This window comes from Aulostomus chinensis, chromosome 3 (assembly GCF_037954235.1).
Source record: "Aulostomus chinensis isolate RoL2024-O1b breed Wild chromosome 3, RoL_Achi_v1.0, whole genome shotgun sequence".
Lineage (NCBI taxonomy): Eukaryota > Metazoa > Chordata > Actinopteri > Syngnathiformes > Aulostomidae > Aulostomus > Aulostomus chinensis.
In genome coordinates, this window is record NC_141322.1 from 28,094,998 (window position 1) to 28,122,269 (window position 27,272).

The 27,272-nt window shown below is 42.8% G+C and overlaps 1 long non-coding RNA gene across 4 annotated transcripts in view; it reads left to right on the forward strand.

Moving 5' to 3' along the window:
* Positions 1-302: 302 nt before the first annotated feature.
* Positions 303-27,272, forward strand: part of LOC147268481 (uncharacterized) — a 43,572-nt gene continuing 16,602 nt past the window's right edge. For 2 of the 4 annotated variants that reach the window (XR_015112157.1, XR_015112158.1), the window contains exons 1-2: positions 22,858-22,936; positions 24,689-24,860. This is a non-coding gene — a long non-coding RNA (uncharacterized LOC147268481). Of the gene's footprint in view, positions 530-1,843; positions 2,143-2,598; positions 2,691-22,857; positions 22,937-24,688; positions 24,861-27,272 lie in introns of those variants that run through there. The other 2 variants (XR_015112160.1, XR_015112159.1) reach the window with 2 other exon arrangements.

The window sequence follows — 27,272 nt, forward strand, 5'->3', positions numbered from 1 at the left end:
GTTTGTGTCTCAGATGGTAAATAAAAATCTCTAAATATTTGCTTACATACTCAAGAGACGGAGAGTAAAACAGTGCTTATTTAACTCAAAGGAGGGGGGAAAAAATCCCACTTCTCAAATCTAGTGAGCCTCATCGCTGGCGTCAGCTCAATGAATTCAGTAATAATAAATGAGAACAAGACTAGGCAAGCCTACTTATTAAGCCCAGCCTGGTACATGCAAGTGGGGCTGTGGTGAGCTGTAATGAGCTGACACCATTTATTCATTTGAGTAAATGAAAACAGGGGTTGGGCGCACGTCGTCGGACTGTTTTGGTGTAATAAACTGAACTCTGCGACAAGCAGACCATCCTCAAATGGAGAACGAAAGTACAAGAGAGCTAAAACGCAGGAAAACGGCTAAAAAGTCCTTAACAGTTCCTTGTGACAGATGCGGTGAAGGGCTGTTTGTGTGGTTTTCTGACAGGCGTCGCGAGATCAGACCAGTTTGTTTCAGGTTTAAACAGTCGGAAAAATACATCAGGCAAGAGGTGGGTGTAGGATTCCCGTTACCCTCATATAAATGGTTCTATTCTTGTTTTAATTCACAGTTAAACTCCATCAGTCCCTGCCGTAATTAGAGCCTGCAGATATCCCATGATGCTCTAGGCTGAGCAGCTCCCCCTGGGGGCTGAACGCTAGCACTAGTTTCTCCAAAATATTTGTAAAACAGCTATCTAGCTAACAGCGGGTTAGCTAGCAAACAGTTGTCTATTTAGCTAGCAAACTGACTATTTAGCTAACTGACAATCTAGCTGATTAGCTTGTGAACTATCTAGCTAACTATCTATTTAGCTAACTGACTAGCTAGCTGATTAGCTTGTAAACTATCTAGCTAACTGACTATCTAGCTGATTAGCTTGTAAACTATCTTGCTAACTGACTATCTATTTAGCTAACTGACTAGCTAGCTGATTAGCTTGTAAACTATCTTGCTAACTGACTATCTATTTAGCTCACTGACTATCTAGCTGATTAGCTTGTAAACTATCTAGCTGAGGCAAAGATGCAACATTTAGGAATTCTATAGAATGCGAAAAGCAGAGAGGTTCGCCTTGCAATGGAAAGATTATGAGTAATACCGCACCGTACAGTAGTTTTAACAAAAGTGCCAATTCTAACCCAAGGTCTTATTATATTATTTCTTAAAAAGTGATTTGGAATACTTTGGGACATGCAGTGTCTCCAGTAAGGTTACTAATAGTTTGTACAGGAAACGTGCTTGTGCATATGAGGGTAACCAAAATAACTTGCATGGTAATTTGGGTTGGAGGACATGTCTGTCCAAGGGCGAGCTGAAACATGCTAATCTACTCTTTAAATTATTCAAGACATGTTATGAAATTGATCCATGGCTAAAACTATCAAAAGTTGAGGAAGCAATGTATGTCACCCTCCCTGATCTCCGCCTTAGCCGCAAGAACTGTTCTGGTGACTTTGTGGTTTGCCACAAAGCAATTAATTTACAACCCTGCACTTGTGGCTGTGTAAATATTCGTCATCAGAGAGGAGGCTGTCACCACTGCACTGTACTTAATCAAAAACAACCCGGTCTTGTCGGGGGCTAATGCGAAGGTGTATATCACCCCAGGTGTCTGCCCTCTGAGTTGTGAGATGCAGGAATTGTGGCATTGTTACGGATAATAGGTCTCCCAGAGGGACTCGGCTGAAGAAGTAACGTTCCTGCTTGGACCTGTTCACTGTTGTAGTACCATAGATTACATTGATGTATCTGGGTAGAATTGACGGTCATTCATTACAGATTGTTCATGTCAGCAGCTCTCCAAAGGCGGGCCCAGCTTTTTTTGCGTTAGCAGTTATGGAAAGATACATCTGCCTAACAGTGGCCATAACCGCACTAGTGAATAAGGGAAATAACCGTCCACAATTTGTCTGCGTTGTCTACATCTAGCCTGAAGTGTTTGGGGTGACCTCCTTAAGGAGCTGATATTGGATTAGGCTGTCATGCCACCGGACTGATGCATGATCAAACACTTCCATTCTCCTCAGCAGACTTTATTACACGTATCTTTAGGAGGATGAATCATAAAAAGCTGAATCATTTACAGATGGATGCTTAGCCTGCAGAAATGGAAATGACAATGTGAGATGGAGGCATCTAATTTGATTTCATTATGTGATGATTGTGCCATTATCAGGTTGCTTTTTTTTTTTTTTTTCTTTCCGTGAGCCATTAACACGGTTTGGAAACCAATTTTCTTTCTATAGTCTCTAAATGGAGGTCTAGATGAGGCCTGTGGTCTATTTAGAGGGACTTCCTGGGGGCTAATGAGCTCATCGCACTGCAAAAACTCAAATTCTTGCCAAGTATATTTGTCTACGTCCTAGTCAAAGTGTCTCATTACCCTCCATGTAAGACACAATCACATTAATACAGGACACAGTCACCTCCCAAGTGGCGCTGCGGTGACAAGTGGGGACGTGTTTAAGACGGTTATAATCAATAAAATGATCTGCCTATGAAGCAATTTAAATAAATTGTCATATTATAAATTTAAATAGTGTCTAAATTGGGTCCTTTACTCTCACTTCTCATCAGGTGATTGTGTTCCGCTGTCGTGTTCCTCGACTCATGTAGAGGCCGTGGAGGTGATCCTCCCACTGGCGAGTACTAATACTTCATCTAAACAGGTAGGTACTTTCAGACACTTGCTAAGTCGTGTTCTGTCCGGAGTGGTATTATCATCTTTAACCTTCCCTAACCTTATTGGCTGTAGTTTTTGTTGCTGTTGAAGTATTCTGAGTTTTAGTTGTATCAAATATTCTACCTATTTTGTCTCATTTATATGAATTAAGGTGGCAAAATGGTGGGTTCATCTCCCGTGACAGTTCAAGTAAGTAACTAATTATTCAGCCTGATAAAGTGCTTCAATCCAACCCCTTTTCTGCCGATCTTTATTAAAAATGGGCTGTTAGATGTTCAGCACGGACCTAAAATAATCTCATATCTGTACCCAAGGACAACGAAGCAAGTGCTCCAGCATAGAACACACAAAATAAACAACCTGTAATAGTTCAAGTGGCCAGGCGGGCCGATCGAGAAATACCAAAGGGCAAATATCATAAAATAGCAACTGCTCCCCGATGCAGTCATTTTGTGTCCACTTCCTTCATAGCACAGGGAGCGAACGTCTTCTTGTATATGTTCCGCCTGACCCTTGGGACCCATATGGGAAGAGCTCGTGTGCTGTAGTGAGTGGGAAGTGTCTGCTCTTATCTGTCGAGCCTTGCCGTGTCTACAGCACCGCCAAATGTGTTGCAAAGTTGTTTTTGTGACTGACCAATCACCCTCCTTTCGATGCCGACCACTTCAGCCAGCTTGTTTTTGCTCTCTCACACACAAGTAGACATAGCTGGCTGTGATTACCTCGGCTAAGGGGGTCCTGTTCTGGTTGGCGTTTGTCTGTCTGTCGAAAGGATCATTGGTAGAATGTGAGGCCGGTTCTTACCAAACATGTTGGAGGAGCGGTTACCATGGTGAGGTGGTCAGTTTTAACATTTGGCTGTGGAACATGAGGCTAACTGGACTCCTCAGATCTTCTCCAGACTCCACACATTCGATGAGCGACCCGACCTGAAGACATGCGCTGGATCAAGATAAGTCAGAGCGCCAACTAGTGGTTACAGGAAGTAAGCTTCCTGTAACAAACATCATGATGGTTTTCATGTGATGTACAGCAACATAACATCTAGTTAGTGCATTTGATGAAGACCCAGTGCGCCTTTATCAAAAATCCTAATATTGCCAGGTTCGGCCTCCCTCTTTCTCTACCAGACACTGTCACACTGGGATGTACGTCGGGATGCGAGCGCCATCTCACCGCTGCTCAAACTAAAGGCGTGTTCACGCGTGTTATTCACGTGAATTTGATCGCTGGATCGTTTATTTTTATTTGCGTCATTGGCGCAAACATTTTTTCCCCTGCCATTTTCCGCCATTTCTTTCCGTCATCAGCCATGGCTGACCTAACAACCGTTGCTGGCTTGTATCTGTTGTGGAAGTCCCACATACGGCAGAAAACCAAACGCCACCATATCTAGAATCAATGCATGGAGGAGCACACAGCTGGGTGAATTTCACTGCTTTCTACGGGAACTGCACCTGGACGACGGCCGCTTCCAGCGGTACTTCAGGCTGACGAGGGCCCAGTTTGATGACCTGTTGGCTGGGATCGGTGGCAGGATATCACGGACGGACACCAACAACAGGCGCTAGGACCGTTGACGTGACTTCACCGATGCCAGGGGAATCTCAATGCTGATAGGCTGTCTCGACACAACGTCACGCCAATGTGTGGCAGACGCGAATACGCAAAATTCATGACGCAAAATTCATGACGCAAATTTATTCGCGTCGCCTGGCGAGTACACATGCGAATTTGAGTCTAATCACCTCTCTACATAGACTTAACATGTAACCCTATCGCACAAAAAATTTGCTTCGCGTTTGGTGTGAACACGCCTTAAGGCCCGAACATGAAAGTGACAGGGGCCAGAAGGTTTTTTTTTTTTTGCCTCAGCTGAGCGCTGTGTGCTCCTGAGTGCTTTGCAGTGTGATGGATGCTTTCAAGCAGCCTCCTCCGTGGCATTTCTAAAGATTTGCAGCCTGATAAAACCTGTTGTGGTTAGTGAGATGTCTGTGGTTTGGCCTTCCACATAATAAAGAAACCCGGGATTTTTCACACTGATAAGGAGTCAGGACAGCTCCTGCTTTTAATTTTTGGTTTTAAAAATGCAGAAAAAGCATGGACGCGAGGCACAAACATTGTTAAAATTCTGCGTTTTAAAAAGAAGCCTTATTATTGTGGCTGTAGCTAAACTTACTGTATCTGTTTGGTACGACACAGTTTAATGACTCCTCCGTAGCAACACTCAAAACCTGGCCTTTTCTCTTCATCAACTATCGGATCTCATCTCATCAAATCAGCTCAAGGGAGCAGATACTCTGTATTTCCCTTTGGAGCTTCCAAAAGTCAATTTAGAATTCCTCCCATTTCAACACTGGCATTTTTTGCGTGAGAAATGAAAGCGGTGGATCTTTTTTACATTTCCAAATGCAAACGTTGGCAGCATCCTGAGTTACCCAGCCAGTGGAAGTTGTTCTCTCATTTCAAATTGTAACGCCATTTCATTTGTCCCAATTCTTTCCTGGCTGTTTTTCTCTTTACTTGTTCTGGGCTTCTACCATTTGTTCCTAATAAGCTGCTATTCTCCTCTTCAGACAGGCCTCCAACACTTATCTTCATTTTATAATGCACTTTGTCAGCCCCGTCTATATCAGTCCTGATGATGCCCTCTTCAATATTCCTAAATGTTGCCTCCTCTCTCCCCTCTCCCTCTCTTTTGTATATTACTCCCCTCTTCTCCCTCCACTTCTGTTCCAGCTCTCCCTTCAAGCTGACTCCCTGACACTGCAAATCTCTCACTTTAAAAGATGATTTTTGCTCTGGCAGTATCTCTTTGACATTTTCTGACTCCCCTACTCTGTTTCAATAAAAATAACATAAAAATGAAGAAATAAGTGTAGAAGTGCGGGAACAGAAAACGATAAGATCTTTTTTTTTTTTCCTTTTTCCCTTTTTCTTTTTTTAAAGAAGCATAAATTGTTAATTAGATGGACATCCAACATGTTGCTCCCTGCAAACCAGCCTTGGTGATGAAGATGTTCGCTTTCATGACTGTACATTCTCAGCGTCTGTCGGTTATCGGAAGACTCAAATATTTCCGACTCAATCTCTCGTTTCCTCTGTGCCGGCGACAGCCCTCAGGGGCGCTGTGTTTTCAGGTTGTCCATGTGACAGTCCCATTCCCGTTAATGTGATGTAACCGGAACTCTAATGTCAAACATCCACTGGGACTCAAGGATGAACTGAAAAGATTTCGGTGGTCAGAGTGGCTGTAACAGGCAGCTCAGCAGCCGACCTGTCCTATCATATATGTTGCTGATCAGGGGAATATCGGCACGTTCGTGGAAACACTCTCCTCATTGGCACCGTCAACACAGTCATTTTTGGACTAAGATTTAACATACCTGGGTGCTGGGTGAGAGAGGATCTCTCACTGCTTCCTCACACAGATTCATCAGTACAAAGACAGAGCAGCAGATCAACTTTCTTTGTAGGCTCACATCTCCTGGAGCCAGTGACAAGATCATCTCTCTGTTTTTCAACTCGGTGATTCAGTGTCACGCTCTACAGCCTGGCTCAGCAGCCTTTCGCTGAAAAACAAAAAACAAACTGCAGAATCACATTCATGTTTCTACAATCTGAGAACAAGAGCACGCTCAGGCTCGCTTGGAACAGAGTCTCACACTCACACAAAAAGCAACACCGAGCTTTATCCTCCTTCCATTTAATTGCAGCAGACTTAAGGATTCCTAATCAGTCCTACTGATGAACCAACTAAACCCACGCGCCACTAAAACATCACTTTAACACAGAGGATTTAATGTGATATTTGCGTTCGTCTCTGGGGATGCTGCATGTGTAAATATATGCATGTGACGTGTGTTGCGAGCTATGAAAATGTCATGTGTGTAAATGTTTGCTCAGTCAATGTGTAAATGTTCTCCATGCAAAACAAACAGACTGGAGGACTGCATTAAAGCAGTGTAATAATCCAGTGCAGCAATAAATCCTTGGTTTACGGCGCTGTAATGTTGAGTTTTAAATGTTGGAGAGGGGTGTTTACTCCGATATGGCACGCCATGAACACGGTATTTTCTTGGGTAAATCAGGAAGCTGTGTATTTCTTTGCATCATAACCAAATTTATATTAAAGCTTCAACTGCAGATTCAGAGGAATGAGCATGAATGGGAAGGATTATTTGCTTTTGTACCTGCTAAAGCTCTCTCAATGTGGCCCACATGTGAATTACAGGCTCTTTTGTAACAGCCTGCCTCTGTTGCGAGAGAATGTACCTGTCAAATCATTTAAATTGTTACAACCTTTGTTGAGACAGAACTGCTTGGATCGGCGCTTTGACGTCGTGGAATTTCCAAGGCCATGAAAGTATGCCTGGCTGACTTTTGGTGTCTTTGCAAAAGAGAATTGTGTTTTGTGAAATGTTTCTGTCCAAACTTTGAATCAAAATTTTGAAAAAAAGAAAAAAGAAAAAAGAACTGAAGCGTAACTGCATTTTTAAAAAAAAATAAAAAAAAATGTGGAGACGACAGCACAAAAATACACATGAATAATTCCCTGCCTTTGCATGCCCTCCTCTGACATGGTGTCCCTAATGAGATCAGCATACATACAGTACAGTAATATGCTGGCTGCCACATTAATTACTTAATTTATGTTGCCACTTTCAATCCACATCCAAGATTTTTCGTCCAAAATTTTGACTTTTTGAGATTCATGTTCAGCACATGTATATTCTGGACATAAATTCTTTCAAGCCTTGAATATTTTAAACCTTATTACTGGTATTTTTTTTTTAACTTAATATGTCTCACTCCATGGTCCTTATGCCTAATGGCACCTTGCAGATCCCTCGTGAATCGGAGCTTCAGCTTGGTGCCATGACAGAGTGAACTAGCGGAAGCTGTCACATCCATGAATCAAGTGAATGGGACGTATAGATAGAGTGAGACAGTAGAAACAGCAGCGCCTACAGTATTTGCATGTCATTATTCCATGTCTCTTTCCCAGAACGGTGTAAAGCTGACTGTTGGTAACGGCTTCGTTGGGATTGGCCGGCGCAACATCGTGAACGGCTGCATTTTTGAGCCTAAGCTAGAGGGAGAGGAGGAATTCATCTTTAAAACATGCACACATCCAGATAATGTATTCTGTTAAGTCTCAACAGCTTTAATGCGTTTAAATCATTTAGACTTGAACATCTATATCTGAATCTTAACCTCGGTGAATGATTAGTTTAATTATTTAAGTAATTCAAAACCACATTCTTGGTAATAGCTTTTATTACCTCAGAGAAGAAAACCTGGACCAGGAAACTGCGTCCCTCGTCTGGGTTATGAACGTGCAGCTACTTCCCTTGGAGACTTGAATCCAATCTGCAGGTTATCATTTCCAAACGTGATGAATCTGAGAAAAGAACAACCAAAATAACATAGTTCTCAAAACAAGTTCCATAATTACAAGATGCATTAAAAAAAATAAATAAATCACACGGCTCATTAAGTCTTTGTAGAAAATCGTCCCATCTAGTTGATGGTGGCACACAGTGTGTTCTTAATTCAATACAACACTTGTGCTAAATGCACAGTAATTCCCCTGTGAGCAAGCACTTCCAGGTAGCACCAGCCAGAACCAGAGCGGCGTCGCCTGGGACGCCGCCCCCCCCCCCCCCCCATGTGGCGAGCTCATCCTATCTCTGTTACTCCAAACACGTCACGCGACACAATCCAAAATCATAGTGATTGTTTGTGGTTGTTGTTGTTGTTGTTGTAGAAAAGTTGTAATTAAAAATTGAGAAAAGTATGGAACTAGAAAAGTACACGAGGCAAAACTGAAAAAAACACATCTGGAATCAGAAAACATCTTTAAACATGATTAGAAATCATAAGAAAAAAGAAATAGACACGACGTAAAGACGGCAGCAGAGGTGGCCAGAGTCCCTCAGGCAGGTGGTTTCACAGCCCGGGAGGCTAACAGCTCCCCCTTTAGTCTCTGGAGGTTCCCGTAAACGTCTGTCGGGCGCTGTTTCTTTACACATTCACTCGTTCCAGTCCTCCTGACTGGCATTTATATTTGATAATATCACTGAATCAATCACTGAATGCACAGAATTTCTCGCCGCCACCTTCACCCACGACTGCAAATCGGACCAACAAAGACTAAACGCATGTTCGAGCTCGCAACTCCTCCCTGCGATGGAGCCGGCGCATTCTAGTGGGAGGGGATTGTTTTTAATGGGTGCATAATTAGCACACGCCCCTGGGTGCAGGATGACTCATCAAATGTCTGCCAGGCACGTAGGAGATAATATCCCAGCACGGCAGCGCAGGATTAAAACTTGGACTCAGACATGGAAAGTGTAATTTTCTTGTCATGGGACCTTTGAGTGAGAGGTGGGAGCGGTCGGCAGGTTCCTGAGCATTTGCGTACAGCTTGGTGCAGGGGAGCAACATCCTTCTCCTCTAAGCCTGCCTTCTCACGTCAGCTCTGCCTCTCTTGGTCAGACCTCCTCACATATCCAGCCTTAGAGATTCTGGGATGTCTCTGAAATGTTTTTTGGAGGTCCACTGTTGTCAAGCAACAGATTCTTGAAATACTTGCTGAGTAAAGCCCCCGCAGGAAAAACCTAGAGCGCCTCTTAAAGAACTGCTGGTGCCAACGCTGCGAAAGAGACGTATGAGGCAGTGGACATCCAATTGATTTTCAGTCAACACATCCCTCACATAGTCTTTTATGTGTTAAATTATTTAAGCACTGCAGCTTGAGGCAAGCGAGTTTATATCCTCCCAGAGGAGCAGGTAACTTACCTGTGCCACTGAGTCTTTCACGTCAGGTATTTAAGACATTCCCCCGCATTAGTTAAATAGGGTGTCTGGGTTGGCCTTGTCACCCATGGGTGGAGATGGTGTTTAACGGGTGCCTCAGGGCCACGCACATTATCATCTTAGAGAAGGTCTTTATCATTAGCACCACGCGCTAGGAAATGCTCCATTCCAGCTTCACCTCTTCAAGCATTGTTTAATCATCAGACAGTGGCCCAAAAGCATACTGGGTAAATGACCATATTCATTATTCATCAAGGATTAGTGTCATTATCAATTTTGTCCAAATGGTCTGCATTCCACAATGTATTCTTAATCCTGACCCCGAGAGATGCTGAACTTTGTCACATCTACTTACGTCACACCAGTCGGCTTCACTGAGGCAGCTTTTACCATTTCTCTGTGACATGCCTGATAATTGGTTGCCCCCTCCTAGATTTAATCAGCATCCCAATGTATTATCAGCACGGACACACTGTTACCATGACAGCATGGCACATGACACCAAAAAAGGTAAAGTAGTGTAGTATATGAAATGTGCTTTCTAGCAGCTGTTTCTCTTTTCTTTCTTTTCTTTTTTTGTTGGTGCGATGATGACATACGAGTTGACTCAGACGAGCGCTCAGGCCTTTTAAGTCACTGTGTACACTGTGTGTGTGTGTGTGTGTGTGTGTGTGTGTGTGTGTGTGTGTGATGACCATCTTGTTCCACATTCCCAGCTGCAAAGATGGACCTGGGGTTCATGTGACATCTGTATCTGCCAATGGATGCGCTAAGCCTGTCAGCTCGGCGGCGCTCAGCCTGTCAGTCAGCTTAACCACGAACAGCCCGGGACCACAACTGTCATAATGATCCAACGATAGAAAAGAACAATCTGCTGATTTTCTCTCACCGCGACTGAAACTATAACTCCGCTTTAAACACGAGGCAGTTAGTCTCTTTTTTTTGTTGTTTTTTTTTCCCCCAGCAGATACACACCAGAACTTTCTCTCTTCTCTTCCACCTCCACTATGATGATCATTAGTATTTCAGTCAGGACGACTCTGGTCGCCAACAGTTGCAAATTGCAGAATCCTGAAGAGACACTACTTAAAATTTCCTTAGCCGGCGCGGCGAATCCCAGGGGGCTCCTTTGTCATAGTGGCAAGTATGATTGGACCAATTTGTATCAGCTGAAACCTCCGAACGGCCCAGCAGCAGCAGACAGGTGTTAAACAGTGGTGCGTATTAGAAAATACATATGAAGAGTGCAAGGGATCAAAGCCCGCTGGACGATACGTGGAGACATGATCACACACTGCAAGCTACCGCAGCCGCCACCACTCGTATGGGTTTGAAAAAGTTAAGGAGCGTTAGCAAACACAAGCCAATCATCATCGTCGTCGTCGCCGTCGTCATCATCATCATCATCATCATCATACACCCTTGTCTTAACATCAGATAACTGATTAAATCCAAACTTAGCGGGGAAACAAAAAACAAAATTCACAGTTGTACTATCAAAAGTGTGATTAGAAGAAACTCAAATTACAGGGAAAAAAATTATGTGGTTTCTAATTTGGTTGTGAGTGTTTAGCCTATAGGTGTCATCACTAAAATGGAGTAGGTGGGGCTTAATGACGCATGAGGTTTCCTCTTTGTTTAGCCAAATCTACAGTCAGTGTCACTGAATGTTACCATAGATGATTTCTGTAATGAGAAGTGGTTTGCCGTTGTTTACGCCCTCTGCATCCGACCTGTTCTGATTCATGTTCAGGTTATATTTTGTTTGTGTTCGTTTTTGAGACAGATAGTTTGAGATGTCTTCATGTCACCTCGTACAAAGGGCAGATCCCAGTACTGAATCGTGGCAAGTTTTGGAAATAAATCCCATTGCTGGCTAGAAGACGGATATAGGATCGCATTATGATGCAACTGGTGATTTACAGCCCTGCTATGCATCTGAAATATTAAGTAACAGAGTTACAAAAGAACTGAGTAGCAAATGGAAATAAAAACAAAAGGCAACACTGCCGTCTTTAACCCTGAGTGCTTTAACGGATGTGAATTATTCCAACCGCAGATGGTCTTCCTCCTGTAAGGAAGTGAAGGAACATCTGTACTTGTGATGAAATGACAATTCATCATCGTCATCGTCATCATCATCATCATCATCCACTGATCAGATAACAACCATATATCTTCACTCAGATGAAGACAAAACGATCGGAGCAGCGGATGAATCAGTCTCATCTTCCCAGAAATGTCTCGCGTCGGATGTCTCGTTTTGCCGAAGGCCGTCATCGTCCTCATCATCATTAACTGTCCATTGTGTTCACTTTGACCTGAACAGAGCCATTGGTTGGAACCTTCCATCAGTCACGTCTGACATGAAGCTAAAAAAAAATAGTTGGCACCCCCCCCCCCCCACCCCGTGTGTATAATTTTGTTTTTTCTACTTTCCTTCCTCTTCCTTTGGGCTCCATGAATAAGCGTGATTAGTTAAACGCACCCTGCTTGCACTGCTCAATCTTGAGTATTTACATTATGGCAGACCGGAAGAGCGACGGTAGTTCTGAAGCGTGAAAACTGAGCATAAACTTGCTGGCATTAACGCAACAGACTCACTCGCTGCTGCACGAGCATCAGATGCGCCGCTCTGCCCCTGATTGGCAGGAGGGAGACAATGTGATAAAATGGCTCCTCACAGGGGTCACAAGATAATTTCTGGGGGTCACCAACAGAAAAATTACATTTTTTTTTTTTTAGACCAGAAACAGTTTTTTCAATGGAATTAGTTTGCAGGATATGTTTTGGGAGATTCCAGGAGTTGCAGGTGCGGCACTCTGGGGGCTGGACTGACGTAGCAAGGGAGAGTGATGGCACAGACTTGATCATTGATTGTGTTTCGTTTTCTTGTTTTGTTGGACACATCCCAGATGAGAGAGATTTTTATATTTTGAGGAGTATTTCTAGAATTGTCTGTACTGTTGTCTTGGTCTAGCGTTGAATGTGTTCAGTGTTGCATTTTGTCTTAAACGGCTTTTTTTTTTTTTGCAAACTGTTGCAAAAAAAAAAGGAAAAAACCCAGTATATTTTTTTTCCCCAACGTAATTGAATATAACATTAAGTTGTTCGTTTCTATTGAAGAGGAAAATATTAAAGCCTCAAGTCTTGAATGGCCTGGATATATTACGGCCTAAAAGGGATCAGTTGGTTATCGAACATCAATTTTCTGCAGGAATACATAAATCAGACTCAGTAGATTGCTCAGAGACTCTATTTTTTATATTTTGCCATTCAGAGATGATGTAAAGGTTAGTGTGTCGGCCCTCTCGGAAGGCAGTCGGTGTGATGGTACATGTCAGAATATAGCTTACAAAAATAGCCAATTATACTTTAACAAGCGCACTCTAGAGTGCTGATGCCTCGTGGATGTACGGAGGTCTAAAGCCTTGAATCCCAGGGGAAGATTGTAAATGTATAACAAGCCAGGATAAATTCTGACAGCCACTCATTACACAAACTGCTGATAAAACTTGATGACTTCTCTTGTCTAGTTTTAATTGGGGTATGATATGATTATGAGCTTCTTCCTGGTGTGATAGTGATGAGAGGTTTTTGTTGTTTTTTTTTATGCACAATTCTCTTGTAATTGCCTCTTCTTCATCTACTGATGTAGTACCTCGAATGCACCATGAAAGAAATCACACTGGAATTACAGCTGTGCCTCATAAAGATAACATTGACCATGTTTTACTAAAAAAAAAAATATATATATATATATATATATATATATATATATATATATATATATATATATATATATATATATATACATATACATATATAAGTATAAAATTCACTGAAATGCAAACAATTGTACAGACAAATCCTCACCTCATGAGCTGGGTGGCACCTGAAAGCCTCCTGGTTGTCAGCTGACCTGCGGTGACTCCGGTGACTGTGAGTAAGACAGCTTGGAGCACTCAAGGAGGATCTGACTGGAATCAGATATCCACCCGGGTCTCCTCTGCAGTCAGGCAGGATGTCCCACTGATTGACGGGTGAAGTCTTAGTTTTACTGTCCATCATCTCCTCCTGAGCAGACGGGTTCTGGGAAAGGAAGAAATTTGTGACAGAGAAGAAAGAAAACGTTTCTTAGAACAAGCGGGAACTTATCAGAATGTGCCTGTGAATTTATAAATACATGTAAATACATCCAAATGAAATCCTACTTTTCAAACTTGGCCTTAATACCTAGTTGGTACTAAGTATCTTCCGTGTGTGCCACTGAGGCCAACAAGGAGCTTAAATAGCTAAGGGGTTCAAGGGGGAGATCATCATGGCCGGTGAACCTACAGTAAAAAAAAACAAAAAAAAAAACAAAACCTTTCTGGACGGAGGGTGAGACAGTGTTGATGCTCTGTCAGCCTTAGCAGTTGCCCATTTGTCTTCGGCTTTGATTTTAACTCTTCTTTTTGACCGTCATGCTGCTTCCCACTTGCTAACTTGTTTGGCGAAAGAATGAGGGGGGGGGGGGGGGGAGGGGGAGTCTGCTTGCAGCCAGCCACGAAGGGCCATGCTGCCACCTGCAGTTCCAGGCATAAATCTGTGAATTAAATCAATCTTTCACGTTACACTTTATATTGAGACATGACAGTAATTCAATTCAATGACCCGATTGTGCTGTAGCTCGACTGCAACTGTGCATCCAAACCACTTAACCTGATTACTGACTGACCTCAGGTGCCTCCAGTCACTGACGCTAAACCAGCCAGCGGGATCCGCCTGGAATCAAAGACTCCATAGAATCTAAAGACCTGAAACTCTTCTACAGACAGTCGGGGGGGGGGGGGGGGGGGGGAGTCCCACGGATCAATGAGGAAAAGTCCTCAAGTGTCTGCAGTCAATTCCTGTCACCCTTGATTCATCCCTCCTTTGATCACTCGGCTGCATTTGCTGTCCTGCTTACTGATGCAGGTTTATCCTCCTTTTATTCGTGGAAGTTGTACATTTTTTCTGGTACGGATCACCCAGATTGTTGTCCTGACAACGTTTTGAGACCCTCTAATAAACCCTACAGCGATTTGATATATTGTTTAGACAGACGTGGCGGTGTCACTGTTCATATCTCGGTACAACGTGTTCATTGACCCAGTTGCAGCACGTTTAGTGCGTTGGACCAAAGTAATGTAAAGGGCATTAAAATGACAGCTCAGATTGTTTTCCTGTGTTTTTGTTCAACGGATTCTGCAAGGTAATGAGACTAGGAGTTGTCTTGTTTCCTGTTACCAAAAGCCGAGTTTTAACAAGGGCGTTGTGAAGACACTGCTGTCATACGGCTGCGAGTGTGAATACAACATTGTCTGCATTCAGATTGCTCTCTCACTATCCCTGCTCAATGAATAATGCAAAGCTAGCTAGTCAGGTGATAAATTCTCAAGTGTAAATCCACAAAGCACATCAGTGAAGTGTATTTTGACAGTACATCATCAGATGGAGTGGGTTCACACTAATCTGCAGAGAGCTGAGACTGGAAAGCACTTCAGTCTTAACAGCTCCACTGAAAAGGCTTGATGTCCTGAAGGATAAATGTTCGGGAATGCTTTGTTTCTAATTTGGCCCCTCTCTTAGTGAGCAGATCAAAATGTAATGAAATTTCATTCGCCGATAATGTGATCACATTGGGACGGGAACATTGCACCAGTGGCTTTGGATGACAGACGCGGAGCTACCAGTTAGCGTGATGCCCAATTATCTCTGCTGCTGATAGCAAACACGAGCCGCTGGCAGCGAATCAGGTGATGACACAACACAAACCCATACGTGTCCTCTCTGTCAATCACAAAGCTCATCTTCATTAATCAAGGTCCACCCCAGTTTCATGAAATGATGATGAGAAATGTACGCTCCAGTGCTACACTCACCTGACCCAACTGACCCTAGGAACTAAAAACTAAAAGGCACAATGTTGGTGGCATGACAATCTTGCACAAACCAATTGAAAAAAACGGTTCTGTAGTTTTCCTGCTCTCAAAACGACACAGAACGTCACACAATTCCAAAAAAGATTAACACAACACTCGTTTTCGCTTCCATTTGTCCTATTTTCGAGTAAAAAGAGCCAAAACCACTTGCATGCATACAAGAAGTTTCTACCACACCATTTTTTTCCCTCGCCAGTTTCTGACTGGTCACGGTAAAAAGACACTCTTGCACTCCTTCCTATGATTCCTTGAGGGAAAAGAGTTCAAATTTAGCTTCTGCAATATATTTTTAGAGGGATTTAGGGATAAACAAGTGGCTTCCAACTGAGTCTGTCATTTAAATATCAAGCAGATGCATGAAAAAAGAGAAGAAGAACAAAATAATCTGAATTTATATATTTATATGCAAAAAAAACCTAAATTCTGAAGTTTTCTGAAAGGGCAAATGTACCTGATTCAGATTCAGAAAATCTTATCTGAGGGGATGCTAAAATAAAAAGAAGGCACAATGGTACAATGTTTTTGATTTGTTTTGTTGTTGCTTTTAAGAAAAAAAAGTAATTAATTGCAAATTGTTTCAATCACAATATCATGAAAATTAGAGCAATTTAACAGTTTTAAATAATTTTTGCGCTTGTTCTTTTGTTTTCCAGTTACACTGATGATTACTCAGAAGGATCGCGGTAAGTCCTTCTCCCAGGATCTGCTTCATTTTCACCAAAACACATCTAAAGATCATTTAGGTCTTTAATTAGTGTCCAGCTCCCACCTTCGGTGTAACTACTCATGAACTTGAATTTGACTGTGGTACAGAAATTTAATGACCTGAAAGTAATCTAGGAAAACTGCGACGGACTGGTGACCCATCCAGGGTGAACCTGGCCTCTCACCCAGTGTTGGTAGGGTTAGGCTGTAGCCCCACACCCTGAACGGATAAGCGGTGTAGAAAATGGATCAATGTATGGGTGATCTTGAAAAAATAGGTTGTGTTTGTTTTGTTTACTTTTTTGTTGAGGAGGATAACTTGTATGACACCCAGAGTGTCACCATAGTGTCACCCCTGGTGTCAGATATATCAGGTTCAATTCCAACCGCTGAGTATTTTAGGAGCATTGGCAGGCCAGGCTCCATCATCTGGCCGAGAGGGCTGGCTCTGCTCTGGACTGCCCTCCAGATTCTCTAGAAAAGGATGAGTGAGAGGAGGCAGCAGCCTGGCTGCACGAGACTGGGAGCCTTCACCGGTTCCTTCAGCAACAGACTGCTGCACCCGCAGAGGAGGCTGGACCTCTACTGCAAGGCTGACAGCAGACTCTTTAAACAGAAAACTTTAAAACATTATAAAGGTATACTTTACAGCATAGGGTGACTTGTCTGTTATTTTGTCATTTATGTATTGTCATAATTTCCAACTGGTGGTTTGACTGGGGTCTGGGGGTAGCAGGGGTCAGGCAGAACTTGTTAAATTGGAAGATCCACTTAGAAAAAGCAACAACAACAAAAATGTATTTTTGCATTGGCCTTTGCAAAGGTTTGCACTTCATCTAAAGAGCGCCCTTCCCCTTATCTTGTGTTTTCACCTGTGTGCAGGAACTCTACTCTTCAAGGCTACTATGCAGTTCAACATTTTAGCACAATGGGTATGTTTACACTAGCAAGCCATATTTACCTCCACTAAGCAGGTTTTCATCCACATTCGCTTGTCTGTCCATCTCGCTGCCAGTTGCTGGGCAGGTTTTCATGAGAGGAGGGCTAGCAGGGGCCGGGGAAGGGCAGATAAACCCTCCTCAAACCTGCATATTTTTTCACTGGCCTCGGTGGAGACGCTCTACAGAAGGCCCTTCCACATTGCTTGTTAAGTTCCTGCTGTTTTTGAACGGATAGAAAATAGATAATTTTTTTATTGCTTATCTATTCTTTGCATATGTGAATTTTCCCTGTGGGGATCAGTAAAGGTTCTTATTATTTCTGTGTGTATTGAAAAATGGAGAGAGGGTCAGAGGAAACCGTTTGTGTACATATATTTAGCTCACTTCAGTGCAGGCTCTCCTCTCATCGTCAGAATCAGCACAAACATTTGATGGGTTGGTTTGATATGGTTTTTAGTCCAAACTAGTACACGCACAAGTGGTTTTTAATTATCATCACCACAACACGCCGAGAGCTGAGTGGAGTACACCGGTAGCTCTCTTGTTAAGTTCTGGAACGAAGAGACAGCTTTACATGCAGGCTTGTAGAAGGAGCAATTAAGTCCCCATGCCAGTGCAGACTGTGCTCTTTCCTATCAGTTTACATCATTAGGGCTCAAAGGTGGTTCACTCTGCCTGTGGGAACTGTCTCCCTACAACTCTGAGTCATCCCAGAAATCAAAAGGATGTTTTGTGCGCTCCCACAGTTTCAGAACAGGTGAAGCTACAAAAGCTGCATTCTACCATGAAACAGAATATCCGCCAAATATCACTTTCTTTCCTTTCATGGGTATGTAACAAAGGTTGTGTGGACAAAAAAAAAACAAAACAAAACAAAAAAAGCAGTCCATGTCGGATTCAGTCACATGGCCACCATAGGCGGTGGACATATGAGTGCTACACTGTATCTGCTGCTAGCGTGCCTTCACCAAAACAGTATTTTTTTTAAAATTTGCCTTTCACGCAGTAATGAATAAAAGTCTCAAGCTCACAAAGTCTTTTTGCATTACTTTTTTGTGACTCCAGACTCTAGAAAGAGCCAGCCACATAAAACTAACTTCAAGAATTTCTGCTCAGCCTGCGCTACCATGGCGGCTGTGAGAGTCGTCAGCAAGTTTGCTCAGCTGAACGAGCTAGCTGGTCGCACTTGCTGCTGAAGTGAACAAATGCAAACTGGAGCTTTTTTTTTTTTTTTTAACACAAATAGAAGTGTTGGTGGATAACTGAGCCTACAACTGGTCAAAGAGGATATTGCCTAAACTGGGGTGAGAGGTTGAGGGTCTGTGAACGGAACTTTATGAGCAGTTCCTCTGTGGTTGTGTTGCTGTAGATGTTGTTAGCTGTCAGTCACATTAGCGCCAAGCTAAGTGTATGTGGCGGGCTATTTCTGCATTGGGAAGTGACGCTTGAGGGGGTCAAAAAGAGGCCATTTGTAAGCTCAAGACACCTTTTAGCGAGTACTTGTGAGGCAAAAAAACATTTGTGGCGAAGTATCACATCACTATATACTGTATAGGCTACTGTAACAATGGGGCGACATGTCCAAATCCAGTAAACGCCAGCCTTCTTCTTCCTGGTTCTCATTAATAGTTTTGAACTGCAGGCTTGTTGTTGAATGTCTCCTTCTGTCTTCCAATAATATTTCTCTAACACTGCCTTTGCCTCTTTTCCTGATAAATACACTAATCATAGGATGTAAGACAATCGTACTCAACGGCTAAAAATTAAATCTAAATTTGTCTACATTGGTGGAGTGTGCTCGATGTTGTTCCAGATAAAAGACACTCTGAGTGACCTCTATGAGCGAGCCATGTTGGTAATTAATGAACGGATATAACTGTAAATGATAACAGCAAGGACGTGAGTACGAGAATATCAATCGACAGTTGAATGCGGTCGTAAGAAAAAGCATGGAAATTAATTCTCCACATGTCCGGATATCTTTCACGGGCTTAAACAACATCAAACAAGCAGAAATATTGTGTGCGGAATCACTTGAAAACAAAAGGATCGGCAAGTGTTGTGCGGGACAAGGTCAGTGGGGATTATTAGTGTGTACCAAGTATGAACCTTGAGATGAAGGGATATTAAGATAACATATAAATCTTTCAATCTCATCCGACTTCACCTCAAAAATGCCAGAAACAAAGAGATATGGCACATCCAGTACTATAGCGCGAAAAAAAAAAAACCCAAAACCAACAGCCACTCTCTTTAAATGAATGAATCAAACTGAGCACTAAAGGCTTGTGGGGAAAAAAAAGGTAAAACTCATCCAGCCAGTAACCTCAGGTCTCATAACATCATTCTTGCCAAAGGAAAATGAAAGTGAAGCTAACCTGTGTCAAAGCTTAACATGCAGACTTTTTTTTTTTTTTTGGTAACAAATACACACGCGCTCCCGTTCCAAACTCAACCAGCAAGGCTCCACAGCAGAAGATGTCTCTCTCCTGAGTTCATTCCTAACTCGCCTGCTCACCAGGCCTCTGATGTAGATGCCCCCGGGGCAGGATCCGCACCAGGTGACAGATAAGTCTGATGAGTGACCTCTCGGCAGTAAATGACCCAGCCTGTCAGGCCAAACTAATGTCAGTCCTACACCTTGCCTCTTAGTGCTGCATTTAAAATGCTTACTAAACTGCCAGGGGTCATTGACTGGCCGTGGTATGTTTAATACTTTCTTTAGAAGTACCCACAACACTGTTGAATTCAACAAATCAATATGGAATCAGAGAGCCAACTTTGTTAGAATGTTGCCAGTATCCTTGGACATCCATAGTAAGTTAACTGTGTGTATGGTCCATTTTAAAGATAAACACTGGAATAGACACAGTGCTCTTGTTTGGAGAGCTCTGTACGCAACACCATGCAGAGTCAAAGAGCTTGAGTCAGTCACATCGGGACCGTACCAGTCTGGTAAACGCCAGATGGGCGATATGATAAGATGTTGACCTTCCAGCTGTATATCACTGCTGCTGCATCGTCTCTGACCTGCAACCGCTTTGCCCTTTGGCACAGAGAGCTGCAAGACGGGCTTATCGTTTTTGGGTTGACTGAATTAAAATCGTTCTTCATGATGTTGTTAGCAAACAAGATGCCAAGGGGCTCGTTTACAAAAGACCAGGTTGGGGCCTTTATGGTCTAATTCCTAGAAATGGGAATTTATTTGGACTTTCCTGTAAAACTTCCCGGTTTAATTGTTAAGTAATTCACTAGTGCGAACCGTAACAAAGACAAACATTTGTGCTTCTGGGGGAAAGTGAGATCGGTCTGCTCGCTTTTTCCTTTCTTTGCTGCAGCCTTGCTTCTAATTAAATGGCTTCTTTCTTCTGGAGTTTGCCACCATTCTGAGATTCAGAGGCTCTTTAGAGAATCTTTAAGTTCATGTGGTAATGAATGTGAGTAGAACAGTCTTCTCCGCAGCGGCTCGCTGGTTGAACCAGCTCCCACCCAGATGATGGAGATTATAGAAGTATTCTCCATAATTACCCAGTCAAAAACCAGGTCTGTCAGCTTTGATCAGGCAGCTTCGGGGTTTGGACATTTCCGACATTTTTGAGTAGAACTTGTTGCCCTGCTGATTGCCCTCTATAGCTCAGGTAAGTGGCTTTGACGGTGCAAGATTTTATTCAGACTCCTTCAGGGGAGTTATTGGATATGTGGACCAATTATTAAAGATTACTGAGCAGTTTAATATAAGGTTTGTAATAAAAATTTGAAATTAAATGTGAAAAAGTCTTCTAAAGAGCACATTCTCGGAAGATGAAATTTTGTCTGGGAGTGTGATTTGACCTGCATTGAACCCTGAGGCTTTCATTTGAGCAACAAAGGGGAAAATGAACAATTAAACTGAAACAAGAGAACATTATTGGAACTGAAGAAACAAAAAAAATTAGCAATGTTTTAAAAAGAATCGATGAAAGAGGGGAAGCTCTTTGGTGCAGGTGAAGAAAGTTGCACCTGAAAATGCTTCTGAAGTTGGCGAGAAAAATAATGAGGACCTGGAAAATATAGTCGTGTGGACTACGAGTGACCTACTTTGAATATCTAGATGTATGATACTATACGTTAGCCTGACCCAGCAGCAGCATATCAGCCCCTGTATGGCGATTCTCCACCTGTGCTGTGCATCAGTACTGCTCAGATGTTTCTCTCTCCGGCGGAGTGGTTTTGAGGCGCCGTGTCATGTGATCATCTGTTTTCCAGTGATTGCAAGCTTGACTGGCCTGTCATCTCGCCGCAGATCCAGACTGGTGTTGTCCCCGATGGAGCTTCTGCTTAAGCTTCTGGCTTATCTTCGACTGTTTTCTAACCAGCTCACTCCTACACTCTCTTTGTTCTGAAACCACTGGTATGTTGCCATTTCACCAGCTCCTGTAACTTTTCCCGTGGCAGCCATATTGGATGACTGTTACATGCTTATATATCGTGCCTGCTTTGATGGGTTTGCGAGTGTTGTGAGTGACAGGTTAACAAGGACACGCCCCCTAAACCCACCCTACCCCAACCTTTTAACTCTGGATTCTACTATTACAAATTTTCTCGTGCGTCAACAAACATCTTTCACCAACCAGAGAATCTGATTCCTGCCTTATTACTGTCTAACATGTCGTAAGAACCAAAATAAATCAAGTTTGTAGATACTTGCACGCGTGAGGAGGGAAGCGACATCCGATGCAACGCTCTACCGCCAGGAGTAAACTGAGAGCAGTCCACCTCCGGGTCTAACCCTAACCCGGGGCTTCAGTTTCACCAACATGTCCAAGACTTCCAGGGGTTAATCCACAATTACTGCAGATTACAAGGAAAAGTTCTTATCTCCGAGCTTCAGTTTGGAAAGAAACTGGTAAAACTTCAAAATTATTGTTTGCTTGCTGAGGAATGTGGCTGTTTGGGTCGGGCCTGAGGCTCTACTTTGGTCTGGTACACTTGCACATATTTGTCCGCAGAGTAAACAGATATTTGTATGCGCTGATGAATGTTTTGATGCAGTCAAGCCAAATCTGTCCCTCATGCAAACACATTGGTGATAGTGCTCCCACTGGCCCATCACCTGTGTTTGAAATGAACAAATCACCTACAGCCTACCTCCATGATGTCCAAGTGTAATATTTCCCTCTCCTCTTTGAGCCAGCCAACTGTCAGAGTTACATTTCAAAAAAGAGCACAGTTTAAAAATAGAAACTGTCATCGCTGGTTACTGTGAATGTCCACCCTATAAAACAGACAGCTTCTTAGCTGCCAAACTCCCTACGAAGCCATCCTCTTTCTCTCCTTATCATGAGGGATTGCATATTAAATAAATATCATCACCGCCACCACATATATTGATTTCCCATACCTTTGAAAAAGTGAGCCACCTTTTTTGTGGCTGTCGGTCCCAATGCACCATGGAAAACATCTCACTCTCCTTCCTTTTTAAGTTGAGGATCTCATCTTGCTACGCTGGACTGAATAACGCAATCAAAACACTGAGAATCTCAGGTTAGTAACACAGAAATACAGCATCATAAACCCAGGAGAAGACACTTCTATGACTTCCACTTGCATCCTAGTGCTGTCTTGGGAACAGTAATATTAAGCAAAACAAGACTGTATTATTTACAGGGATAGAATGTGTTTGAATAGCATCCATCTGTCATGCAGAAGAGAAAAGCACTAAAAGGTACTGTACCCCATGCAGGAGTAAGAGGGGGAGTTGCTGAAGAAAGTCTAAGACAAAAGTGGAATGGAGACACGGCTATCATTAAAAACAAAAGGTCAGAAATGAATATTGTTCAGTATTCTTGTGAATTCCTGGATGCAGTTGATGCAAGCGTTGCGTGAGTGTGGCACACAGACAGAACGTGAAATTGAAGATGAGATATCGTTGCTTTTGATGCTGAAAACGATTCAAGTCATATTTTGCTTTTCTGATGAAATGCGGCCATGTTACTGGCACACTCAACACGATGTTTACCTCTGAAATGTGTGGTGGCTGCGATCCAGATTCAACACAGACGTGGAGGAAGAATGGACCCGAATTCTAACCTTCTTATTTTGTTTGAATAGTCAGAGAAACGTTGGCATAAAAGCCACTTGATTCACTGCGAGACATAAAATGAAATTGTATCTGCTCCATGGAGGTCCCACAGAGATAGTAGCCTAGAGTTATAGCTGTAGATGCAGTATATGAATTGAAGGTCACCCTTCAAAGGCCCAAAGAGTCATAGAAAATAAAACACTGCAGGAAAGCGTATAAAACCGCTATGTTTATACATATCACAGTAAATACAAAGAGAGAATATGAGTATGCAGTCTGAGGCGTAAATGTGTTTGCAGAAAATTGCCCATAAAACCCCTCAGTTGCACTTAACCTATTATGATTTTACGGAGTGTAAAATGGTGATGTCATAGCCAAAGGAAGGCACAGCTGGGGTTTTTAACCACTGGTCCAGGACCTCTCGGTCGTCTGTGAAGGCTTTGCGTGTGGCCATTGATCATGTCTGCTGTAGTGTAGTGGCGCTCAGTGGGGTCGCATGCACAGCTGCTTCAAGCAGATAGAGCTCAATTAAACTGGACTACTGTGGTGGTCCCAGCAAACGTGAACCAGCAAGAATCGATTGGTTCGACCAAGCGTGTCCACCTTCCACCAGAGCAGCAGGGGGCGATATGCCCCCTTACAGCTGGTTGCGAAGGTCTCCACGATACATGTCAGCTATGTATAAAGCCTTCAGTAATTCACCTCCACGCTCAACACAGAAACGGTTTGAACAGCAGAGTCGGAAGGATTTTAGGGGAAAAGGTCTTTTTAAGATTTTCAGTGTTGTGACATTGTTAGTGATATTTTGTTGAAGCCTGTTTGAGAGTGTTTCTTTTGCGTTGTCCTGATGTCTTTAGCCTCGGAGTGCTGCGTCGCTGGTGTGTGTAACAAATTAATCTTTGTGTAAATAAAGAAACCTTGAAGAACAGGAGGGCATTGATAATTGATGTCCATCCGTCAAAGGTGTAAATCCACGGAATATTTGTGACAGTGAATTGGAATGTGTATAGTTGGATTGGGAAATTAAAAGTTTAAAGATAATGTGATGAACAAAGATAGTGCCTGCAATATTACAAGATATTACAAACCTGTTTTTGCTGCTTGTGCTTCCACTCCTGCTTGACAATATAACCTGTAGCTGCAGCCTGCACCTTTGCCATGTTGCTGTTGTTCTCAATGTTTGTGCTGATCGACTGAACTAAATTCATTCGTGGTTCTGCTTCACGTTTAACGTAGCCTACCGAAAAACGGACAGCCCCTTTCAAGTGAGGCAGCAGGAGACTTTGTCAGAAAAGTCTAAATGAACCTACAGAACATGCGTAGAACACCGGGCCAGTCTGGGGCTGACTGGCGTGTGTAATCTAGATATGGTAGCCTGACTTGCATTTACATGTATTTTCATTCATAGTTTCGGTTGGACTCATACAAAAGTCCAAAAGAATCACCTTTTTAAAGCAAGATTTCAACCATTAATTATCTTTCCCTGCAGATACAGACACACAGAGAAGCAGACGTGACTTTCAGGATTCAAATAACGCCAATCCGGTCTGTACTTGTTGGACTGGGATTTCCATAACTGGGAACGCTGGTCCTCGTTTTGCTGCTCAGTCCGGATGGCGGGTACCCGGGTCACCACCAGTTCAACCCCCCTCCACCCTGAGGTACCGCGATAAAACGAATCACAGTTACGCTGCTTCAGAGCAGTGCATTTTCATTTTCTGCTGTAGCTTCATGGAAAGGGACTGACAAAGAGATGAATATTGTGGGCGACTGGCGGTGTGTATGCACTGAACAGGCGACACTAGCAGGGGTCACAATGATCAGGATTACAACAATGTTTTGCATGTGCTGAATAAAACATTGTAGCACTTAGAGTGTGTAAAGGTAGGTCCACGCATTGAACAGGCATCGAGGGAATTCACTTCTCAGATCCAGAAGTCTTGTGAGCCTGAAAACAATATCTGCTCTTGAATTATAGAACATATACTTATTTATATATTTTTTTTTGGGGGGGGGGGGTTATGCAAGATTGATTTCGCTAGGGGAGACAGGCACCAAGATGTGACCCACCGTCTCTCTGTGGGGCTGTGACAGACATCAGCTCTGAGCATTGATGGAGGCTGATAAAAACATCCGAGCTAGCCTTGTGTGGGCCTTATCCTTGCATTCTCCTTATGCAAATCATTTGCTACTGCCTCCTTTGTTGAGTAAGGTTTGCACAGTGTGGCTCTTCTTCCTGTATCATTCGTACTGCCAAGCCTGTGGAAATGAAAAGCAATGCAAATATGCCTGGCTCTTAGGAGTCTGCAGATAAAGAAGGGAGACCTTCAAACTGCAATGCTTCATCCGATTCAGTTTAGCCTTGACCGAGGCATGCAAATTATACCTTAGACGTCAGGAGAGTGACGCCGCAAGCTGCACGGGCGCAAAGCTGGGGCTTGAGATTGGAAAATCTTCCCTGGAGCAGGGTTAATTGGCAGAAAATATCTATAGAAAGGTTTAGAAAAAGAGGGTTTGTGAAGTTCCACCAGAAAAAAAAGTAGCTATTTATGTCCCATCCTGTTTGAGTTCCGACAGTGTAACACTTCCACAGCATTTTGAGATGTGATCTGTTAGTGACCCCCGTAAAGAACAAGGTTCTGTTCCTCAATAGTTTGTGTTTCAGGATGTTTGTGTATTTGGTTCTTCCAAAGCAGCATCCATGAGCCAAAAACTTGGAGGTAAGTAGTAGGGGAGAACAGGGTAAGATGAGCCATATATATATATATATATATATATATATATATACATACATATACACATACATACATACATACATACATACACACACATATACATACATATATATACATATATATGCACACACATATATATACACACACACATATATACACACACATACACATATATATATACACACATATATATATATACACACACACACACACACATATACACACACACACACACACACACATATACATATATATATATATATATATATATATATATATATATATATATATCCCTCTCTCTGTATACACATATACTGTATATACGTATATACAGTATATGTGTATACGAGAGCGAGAGAGAGAGAGAGAGCCAGAGAGAGAGAGCCAGAGAGAGAGAGAGCGCCTCAGGGCACAACTGGCCCTGAGGTTGGGGGTAAATTGAACCTTCCACGGTAAAAAGCCACACTTGATTAAAATGTTTTTTTTAAACAGTGACATAAAGGGAAAATATGGGCACAAATGAACTTTAACGAAGGCAAAACTCGCCCTTGTGTGAACTTATAAACATGCTGCTATGTTTGTTGTTTTTAATTTTGAGCATAAAACACGTGTTTTAACAGCACTTAAACTTACACTTCACTAAACCTTTCAGGACCGCATGAGAGTACAAGCTGTGTTTTCGGCAACACCATTGACCCATTCAGCGCCACAACCTCCATGTTCTCTACACACCTCCACGCAGCCGCTCAAATCCACTATTAAGTTTATGACCTTGTTTTTTTTTTAGCTCGCGCTGATTTGAATTACAATTCATGTTGTGGGAAACAAAGCTATTTCACTGACGACACTGGTTTGCTTCCCACTCTCTCCATGAGGTGAACTTAATTTGTGATTTCAAGTGTACCTCCTTAATGTGTGATCACATGACTGTTTTTGTTTACGGTAATGTACGGGGGGAGGGGGGAGGGAGACTTCATTTACCCACTCTCCCCCAATAAAGTAAACCCAGCTCAGGATGTCCACACGCAGGAGGACTCGTATTACTGGAAGTGAACACATTTCATCCCTGTGTCCGTCTCTACTGTGACTTCATCCATGCATGACAGGACAAAACATATTCATGTGAGATTCTGTGTCGCTGGCCGCCTAACACTGATTTACATGCAGCTAATGTGTGTGATATCGTGGACAATAATGAACTGTCAAGGCTCACACCTGACCCTCCGTCTCAGGCCGCTCATTTAGCTCTTCATTTACGGCTCATATTAGCGTTGACCTTTTCTGCTCATTTCCTGTGGGCTACTGATGAGGGTCAGGGTCAATGAATTTTCTTCTTAT